Source organism: Tamandua tetradactyla, chromosome 5, assembly GCF_023851605.1.
Source record: "Tamandua tetradactyla isolate mTamTet1 chromosome 5, mTamTet1.pri, whole genome shotgun sequence".
NCBI classification, from domain to species: Eukaryota; Metazoa; Chordata; class Mammalia; order Pilosa; family Myrmecophagidae; genus Tamandua; species Tamandua tetradactyla.
In genome coordinates, this window is record NC_135331.1 from 40,779,365 (window position 1) to 40,789,282 (window position 9,918).

The window sequence follows — 9,918 nt, forward strand, 5'->3', positions numbered from 1 at the left end:
CTGTTCTGGTAAAAGGTGCATCCTCTGGACATTCCTGGGGTGTAAGAGCAGGCTTTGCATGATAAATCCACTCTAACATCCCAATCTCTCTAAGACTCTGTATCCCCTCATCTACATTATACCAGGACAGTTCTGGCATTTCAACCTCAGGTAATGTTGGCCACCTTTTGATCCATGTTTCAACCAACCACCCAAACAAGCTGTTAACACCTTTTCTAACTGCTCTAGCTATAACATTGAATGCAGAATCTCTGCTTAGTGGGCCCATATCAATAAATTCAGCCTGATCCAGCCTTATATTCCTCCCATCTTTATCCCACACTCTTAAAATCCATTGCCACACATATTCCCCTGATTTCTGTCTATATAAATTGGAAAACTCACACAGTTTTTTTGGAGTATAACGTACCTCCTCATGTGTGATACTTTGTACCTCACCTTTAGGGGCCTGTTGGGACTTTAGTCTAGTTATAGGTCTAGAAGAAATGAGGGGTGGTGGGGGTGGGTCATGAAAAGAATTAGAAATATCTTCCAAGCCATTTGCTTCAGGGCTTTCATTTGCAGTTTCATCTGGTGAAACAGGATTAATAACTCTAGGGCTAATCCCTTCAGGAGGAGGTTGGGTGGCCAATTCCTCAAGGCAGGCTGGAGGTGGGGCGGCTATGTCCTCAGGGCAGACTATTACAGGGTTATCTAAAGAAGGCTCAGCATGGTCTAGGGTTTCAACCTCACCTCCAACATCATTATCAATCCATATGTCACCATCCCATTTTTCAGGGTCCCACTCCTTTCCAATCAATGCCCTCACTTTAATGGCAGACACCACGCAAGACTGAGATTTCAGTTTACGTTGTAAAGTTGCTACTCTAACAATAAGATTCTGAGTCTGATTTTCAGAGATCTCAAGTCTACGGCTACAGGAAATAAAATTTTCCTTCAGGATACTCATAGAAACCTCTACATCTTTCAGACGGCACTTAAGCTTCTTGTTTGAAGCCTTAAGCCCATCCCTTTCACCCTTTAATGTAGGCAGTGTATCTAACAACAACCAACCAACATCTCTATAACTCTTATTTCTACAAAACTCTGTAAAGGTGTCAAAAACATTATCCCCCAGAGTTTGGCTTCGTACAAGCAAAGCATTAGGAGAATCAAATGATGATATTTTGACTATCTCCTTTGCCAACTCAGTCCATGGATTGGGAGTGTCATTCTGATTACGGGAATCAGAGTCCTTAGTGTCTCTGAGTCCAGTCAGAGTAGAAAACCATTCATAAAAACCCATATTTAAGATTCTGTTTCTTAAGAACCACTCCCGGTACCAAGATGTATTAGTTAGGGTTCTCTAGAGAAACAGAACCAACAGGGAACACTTGCAAATATAAAATTTATGAAAGTGTCTCACGTGACCGTACGAACGCAGAGTCCAAAATCCACAGGGCAGGCTGTGAAGCCGATGACTCCAATGGATGGCCTGGACGAACTCCACAGGAGAGGCTCACCAGCCAAAGCAGGAATGGAACCTGTCTCCTCTGAGTCCTCCCTAAAAGGCTTCCCATGATTGGATTTAGCATCACTAATTGCAGAAGACACTCCCCTTTGGCTGATTACAAATGGAATCAGCTGTGGATGTAGCTGACGTGCATGACCTAATCCTATGAAATGTCCTCATTGCAACAGACAGGCCAGCGCTTGCCCAATCAGATGAACAGGTACCACAACTTGGCCAAGTTGACACCTCTCCCTAACCATGACAGAGGTTAGTGCAATTTCCCTTGAAACTGAGCAGGTATTGTGACTGCCATAATGAACAGAATGCAGCAGAAGTAATACTGCATAACTTCCAATGCCTAGTTGGAAATTTCTGCCTGGCTTCTCTCTCTCTTTCAGGAACCCTGAATCAAGAAGTAAAAAGTCAGGATACCTTGAAGCCATCACACTATAGACACGACATAGAGATAGAGTCAGCTGCCCGAGGAGTCTTGGATGTTTCAGACCCCAGGAAACAGAAATGTAACATAGGTGGTCTTTACCTGAAGCTACCACAGCTGATGCAACTTTATCAGAAGGGTGCCATTGTGGCAAAGCCCTGCCCAAATTGCAGATCCTGGCCAAAAGAAATGGTGCAATTTTAAACCATTAAATTTAAGGGCAGTTTGTTAAATAAAAGGAATGGGTTTTTCCTACTGAAAGTGGAGTGATGCTATCCCGAAGTATCCTAAAACATGTTGGAGTGAATATAGTGGGTGGAAGCTGGAAGGAAATGGAGGTAAGTGTTATTGAAAGTGTAAAGGGGCACCAAGAAACAGCTATCAGAAGCCTGATGGTCCTCAAGGAGGCTATTAGTGAGGGTTAAAAGAAACTGAGGAAAATGAAATTGGAGAACTAGAAAGAGTTCCCTATTCAATGTTGTGGCACACACAGCTTAGCAATACTGTCACCTGAAGAAATGCTGAAAATAGACAATGCACCAAATAAGCTGAAGGATCTAGCTAAGGAGATATCCAGGCACTTTGTTAATGGGGCCTCAGGGATTCTTTCAGCTGCTTCTAGGTAAAATGTAAGAGAAAGAGGTAAGCTAAAGAAAGTATTCTTAAATAAAAAGGAGTCCAAACCTGTTGGTTTTGAAAATAAAGCTGTTTTTCATTCTCACATTTCTAAAGGGCAAACACTGCTAAAGTTAAGAAATGGTCTTGTGCAGAGATCAAATCCAGGGAGCTGTCAGAAAATCATGGTCTAAATATAAATCCAAGGTTGTGATTGAAAAACCCTTTATATCCAAATTCTCTCATTGGGATTATTATATTTATCAATATGGAAAGGGTATGCTAGTATTAGAGCTTTCTTGCTTTACTAGAAGGAGCATAAATTCTAAACTAGAATTATTTTAGAATCTTGTATCTTCAAAATGGCAGACTGGTTGATCCAGCATTTCACTTACAAGTATGTATTATAAGAAAATAATCAGAAATACAGAAAAAATATATACAATGATTTTATAATGGTTTAAAGTATAAATGACCAAAATATCTAACAATAAAACAATAGTTCAACCATAAATATTACTAATTACACTTTTTATAAAGACAAGATAAACTTTTAAGTGATAGATTCCTAAGGGAAGGATTAAGCAACAAAAAGAGGAAAAATAAGGCATTTTTCCAAAATATGCAAAGCCTGACATAAAATGCAACAAGATAATTAAGAGCAATGGATTTTTAGGTAATTTTAATTTTCTTCTTTAACTTTTCTGTATTTTATAAACTTTTTTACAAAGAATTTACTTCTTATAATCAGGAAAAAGTTTTAAATATTAAAATTAATGTATGTTGAAATAAAGCACAGAAGATAAAAATTCCAAATTTTCTATCGCAAGCACTTTGATTTATGGATTAAATTGCCATTTAAATGCATTTGAAACTTGTTCGGCTGTGATAATTGAAGGCCTTATTATATGGTCCAAGCATCCCAAGTAAAATTACAATCCAAGGCACCTAAGACTTGAATAAGAAAAAAAAAGAGCATTCAGCTGATAAATTTCCACTGGCAATAAGTAATCTGACTTTTAGTATCAAAGTATATTTGAATACTGCTGTACTAAAAGGTTACCTGAGTAGAAGAGGCAGCCAGGGTTTGAGAGCATTAATTTTGTTTCTGTTGCCAAGACAACCATTTCCTTTCACTATATGCTCAGGTGGTGACTCATTTGGAACCTGTCTTTTAGAATGTCTGGACTCTCCCACCTGTCCCCCTCTGACCAGGTAATGGAGAAATGGAAAAAGTAAAAGCAAAAATGGCAATTACTAATATGTATATTTAACAGTAACATTAACAAATTATAATCTGGCAAAAAAAAATTGATGACATCTACAGTCAAGTCAAGATTGAATAGCATTTAAAGTTTCAATTTATAAACTATATATATACACACACACATATGTAATTGAAAATTTAATGTATATATGGAAAAAACTTTCATGCATTTTAAATTAAGTAATTAACTAGGCATTTGGTTTAAATTGTCCCAATTATTTTACATTTCATGGCTTCCAAACAAAAAACATGAATTAAAAACTTTTTTTAGGAATTTGAAGGGAAACACCTTAAATCCATAATGTGGTCTCTTGATCATTTCAAAGCACATTTTCCAACTGCATATATATTTTATTTTTAGCCTTGTAGCAAAAATATATATCTCTAAGTACAATGATGTAGTTTTTACTTTCTTGTTTAGGAGATATTTTGTGAGGTATATAAGATAATATAGAATATATAGAAAACACAGATGTAAATAAATACTACAACCTGGCTGTGTTAGATGTAATTAAACCCTATTAATTTAGATTTCACTAATTGGAATTGTTAATGATTAAGAAAGGGCTTTAGCATTTCTTAGTTTCTGAAAGCCAGTGACTTCCCGACAAACCAAGTTTTCAGGAAAGGGAAGCCAAGACCAGTGAGAGAAGTTTATAATATATATAGCCCAAAATTGGAAAGTTTATATCTACAGGCAAATGAAATATTTAATATCATACTTAAATATTTAATATCATATTTAAATATCATACTTAAATACTCTGGAATTAAGCATAGTTACTCATCCAGTCACAGAAAGGGTTATTTCAAGGAAGGCGTTGCCCTAAGTAAAATAACGGGATTGAGGAACAGAGTTAAATTTAAGCTTTCTGGGTGCACGGGTGGTTCAGTGACTAGAATCCTCGCCCCTTTCATGCGGGAGACCTGGGTTCGATTCCTGGACCATGCACCACTCCCCCATCAAAAAAAATTAATGAATGAATGCTTACTATTTGCAAACTTGTCAAAAGCCATTCCTTCTCCAAGAAAGGAAAGTGAATGATAGGGAGGGCGGAGTGGGGCCAGCAATGTTTTATTAGTGGGCCCTCATTCACGTGTGAGAATATCAGGAGTGGGGAGGAAATGCTGCCATCTCTACCATCCAGCCCTGTGGGTCTTGCCGGTTTTCATTCACCCCAGGCTTTTCCTCCTCCTGGTCGAATGACCTTGGGAAAGTTACTTGTCCTTTCCGGATCTCATGTTCAGCACTTGCTTTATAGAAATAAGAATAATTCCAACTGTTGTTAGAATAATTAATTAAGGTTACCTAAAAAAGAATTTAGCATTGCTAATTGCCACTGGTATATTGAAAGCTTTTATCTGTATTAGTATAATAACAACTGGTAATGAGTAGTCAAAAGCATTAGATAGGCAAATTAATTCAGTTACAGATTTTTTGCCTACTTCTTCAAACATTTCAATAGCCTGTATTTCTAATAATTAATAATACTTATATCTATTTGTTATGGCCAATTGGAAAGAATGATTCTTAGGTGTACTTTATTAAAATTAGCTTATAAATCCAGAATAATAGAATTTCTGCTGAGGTAGAGAAATGTACTCTTGTTCTTTTAAAAGGAGAGTCCCATGTTTGTGAAATATCACAATTTTGTTATAGGTATTCTGTTTTTTCTCTGTGTGTTGATTTTACTATCATAGTGCTCTAAGCACATATTTCTGAAAAACAAAACTGAAATAAATCGTCAAAAAAGCTATTTTGTGGTTAGAGAAAATAGCAGGCTAAAAAAGTAATAAAATAGAAGTATGACTGAAACTAGTGAAAATGATTAAAGAGATTTTGGAAGCTTTGTATATAAAAAATTTTGACAGATTCTAGATCGTGTATCGATTGCAATAGTGCATGCTGACCTCCTAGATCCCACAAACTCTCTGTTCTAAAAGAATTTCTTTTTCATCCTCCCTGTTTACTGCACCACATGTTCATCAACATTGATTTAACACACCATCATCTAAAGGATGTGATATGTTGGTGTTTATATTTGTCAAGGGACTGAGGGGATGAAAACTAGGCATCACCAAAAGGTGTAATTTTAGGTTATTGGATACCCTTGCATTTTTCTTAATTATCTCTGACATTTTATCTATTTCACCATGAGCTTCCTTGAAGGATACAGATAAAGAAAAAATGTTCTTCATGACCCAGGAGAAGAAATACATCTTCTCTTAATAAATCCCACCTGAAATCATATAGAGGAAGGAAAGAAGGAGTAACAAGGAACATTTATCACTTGCTAAACTCTTCCTGGAATCTGAAAGGCAGTTTCTTTTTGGCATAAGAGAGATGTCCAACAAAAGTGAGGGGCTCACCTGGAAAAAGAATGAAATGTGACCCCTGCCGTACAGCATACAAAAAAAAAAAGTGAGGGACTGAGAGAAAAAGTTTTGGAAAACTATATAGGAATCAATTCAGGGTGGGCCATGGTGGCTCAGTGGCAGGGTTCTCTCCTACCATGCTGGAGACATGGGTTTGGTTTCTGATGCTTGCCCATGTTAAAAAAAAAAGAATCAGTCCAAGTGGATATTGAAATGTGGAAACTACATGTTGTGCCTGTCTTTATCTAAAGCTCTTTGAAACTAGGACAACATCTTGTACTTGGCTTCTGACACATACGAGGTATTCAGTAAGCATAGCTTGAATTCTTTTGAGTTTTAGAAGGTATATTAAATCAGATACTTGAATCCTTCCAGAAATAAATATAATGAACTGGAAGAACAACAAGTATAAACTAAAGCAATCCCAAAGAAGAAAAAATGGCAACTTTCACATTAGGCCAAAATAGGAGTGGCATGCAATAGCCACTGTTTACGAATCCACTGCTTAAAAAGTAAAAGTGCTTAGCAAAGGTTAAGAGGCACAAGCAAAAATTCTTATAAATAGCCTGCAGTAAGCCAAAGCTGTCTGCTTTTGGCTTGAGAGGGTATGAGAAATGGCATGACTTCTTCAAAGATGGCCCCAGTGGATCATATCTCCTGGTATTAATACCTTTGTGCAGTCCTCTCCTATGTTTAACATAGGCAGGCCTTGAATAACCAATGGAGTCCAGTGGAAGTGACACTGTGTGACTCTTCATGATCAGATTATAAGAAGTCTTGAAACTTCAACCTTGTTCTCTTAGAGGAGCACTCTTGGGGAAGCCAAGATTGACTGTTTTGAACGTGTCATGCTGTGAGTAAGTCCAAACTCGGTACATGTAGAGACAGAGATGCCCACCTAGCCCCAGTCATTCCAGCCTTCTCAGCTAAGTCACCAGACTTGAAGGAGAAGAAACCATCTTGGGCACACAGCCAGTTGAGCTTTCGGATGACACCATTTCCAGCTGCCATATGTCTATAAGCACATGAGAGATCCCAAGTAAGAGATATACAGCTGAGCTCATTAAATTCACAAAACCAAGCTTTGTGGGTGGTTTGTCACATAGCAAAAAAAGCCTGAACAATTTCTTCTAAGGTCAACAGAGAGTGTGGAGCTCAACCATTTGCATTAACTATCATGTATTAGAGAAGTTCCCAAAAGTTTGTGAAACAATCTTCTGAGTGAATGAACTAACCAAATATATGGATACTCATGCTTAGGCTTGGAATCCATTACAAAACCTCCTGGGAGAATGGGGAGGGCAAATGTTAAAGAATAACTTAAAAAAAGATGAAATTACTATGAAGTAACAATACACTTAAACATGCTCCTCTGGACCAATAGGACATGTAAGTACTATTAAATCAGCAGGACCTTTATAGACATAGTTATTGGTCAGTTGAGGTGTGATCCAGGAAATGTTTATGATTATATTTAAATTTTAAGCTTATATCTTAATTCTGATTATTTTTCTATTTCATATACCAACTTCAGATTTCAATTTGTTTTAGTGTTTATTTTAATGAAAATCTTTTTGTGTATGCACATGTTAAGAGGATGGATTAACTATTGAACATATGCTTTTTATTCTGGCATGTTTTTCTGAGCATAGTTTAATGGAGGTGTAAAATTTTCCCTGCTCCATCTGACTAGTTACATGAAGCGTGGAAGCCAACATGATGTCATATGTGCTAACAAATAATTTCACTTTGTCTCTTTGTTTAGAGGTCAAGAATAAACATGGCAAGTAATATCAGTCACAGATTTTAAGTCAGACAAGGATGAGAAGGAGGAGGATAACTTATTGAAGAATACAGTTTTCAGTCTGATTTTATTAGTTGATTCACCTGAGTGCCTATTATGCATTGCGGAAGGTGTGAAGTTGGGAGATGTCCCTGGAAGGAAGACAGAGGAAGACTTTGTCTTCAAGCAGATTACAGTCTGGGGTGGAGGTGGGGAATAAAGGCTAATGGGAGACAGACAAGTAAACAGAAAGTTAATTTAAATCTCCTTAAAAATGTCATATGCTGACATATGTTGGAATTTGTAAGTAATCATATACTGATTAACTGATTAAGGAATGCAAGACTGCAAATGAAATTTATAATTGGTATAGGTAATGTAATCTTGGAAAAATATCCCATATCAGTTCAGTAGTGAAAATAATTCATTCTGAAAAACAGACACTGTGGTATGTTTATTTATTTGGATCCAAAATATACACATGCATATACAGTTAAGATTGACATACGTATGTCTCCATGTATATATTAGATTCATGAAGAATGTCATACCTTTTCTAAGGCTTGGTCTTTATTTGGATCCAGATTTTAGTTTAATTTCATTCATCCAAAGAGGCAGGTACCAAAAGATAACAATTTCAGAAATAATTTCTAACATGCAGTATGAAATTCTAACTCTTGCGACTTTTGTAGTATATCCATAAAAAAAATTGATAAAATACTATACCTTGTCCTCTATTTTAGTTTCTTTTGTGGCCAATACTTGTCTTTAAGACTCCCAATGTATTTTCTAAACATTTTGAAGTGCTTCTGGATATTTGTAGATTGTATCAAACCCTTAATTTGTCTCTAACCACTCTTATAATTTTCATCTTTAAGTTAAATTTTCAGCAGACTTTGTTTTAGTGACAGGATCATTAAGTCTCCATTCTCATAGCCATAAAATCTCAAAGACATTTTTGATACTTTCATCTTTATATCAAATCGATTGCTACCTCCTAGACACATTCCCCTTCTGTTTCTTGAATTTATGTTTTCTTTCCATGCCTGCTACTACCTCCTAAATTCTGGATTCTTAATTACACACCTGCACTCACCCCCATCCTCCTCTAACACTCCCAGTTACCTTTGTCCTCCTTGCTTCTTTGTTTTCAGTTGCACTCATGACCTTATCGCATACTAGATAATTTATTTATGATGAGTGCTGTTTTGTTCGTTGCATGTCTGTCCCTGCTACAATTTAAGTTCTACAGCACAGGAACTTCGAAGTATCCCAAGCACCAAGTACTTAGTATACAGTAAACCTCAATCAGCAATTGCTGAATGAATGCAGAATATTGCCTCTATTTCATGCTGCCTTCTTAAAAAATTTTTAAAAATATTTTTATTGACAAATCTTCATACACATACAGTTCATATATGGTGTATAATCAATGGCTCACAATACACTCACATAGTTGTATATTCATCACTGTGATAGTTTTTAGAATATTTTTATCACCTCAGAAAAAGAAACAAAAAGAGAAAAGAAAAATTCATATATCCCATACCCTTATGCCACCCTGTCATTGACCACTAGTATTTCAATCTACCCAATTAATTTTAACCATTATCCCCCTATTATTTATTTCTTTTTTACCCATTTTTTTAACTCATCTGTCCATACCCATTATAAAGGAAGCATCAGACACAAGGTTTTCACAGTTACATACTCATATTATAAAAGCTATATCATTATACAATTGTCTTCAAGAATTAAGTCTACTGGAACACAGCTCAACAGTTTCAGGGACTTACCTCCACCTACCCTAATATACCATAAACTAAAAAGGGATATCTCATATAATGTGTAAGAATAACCTCTAGGATAAACTCTCAACTCTGAAATCTCTCAGCCACTGAAACTTTATTTTACCTCATTTCTCTCTTCCCCCTTTTGGTCAAGAG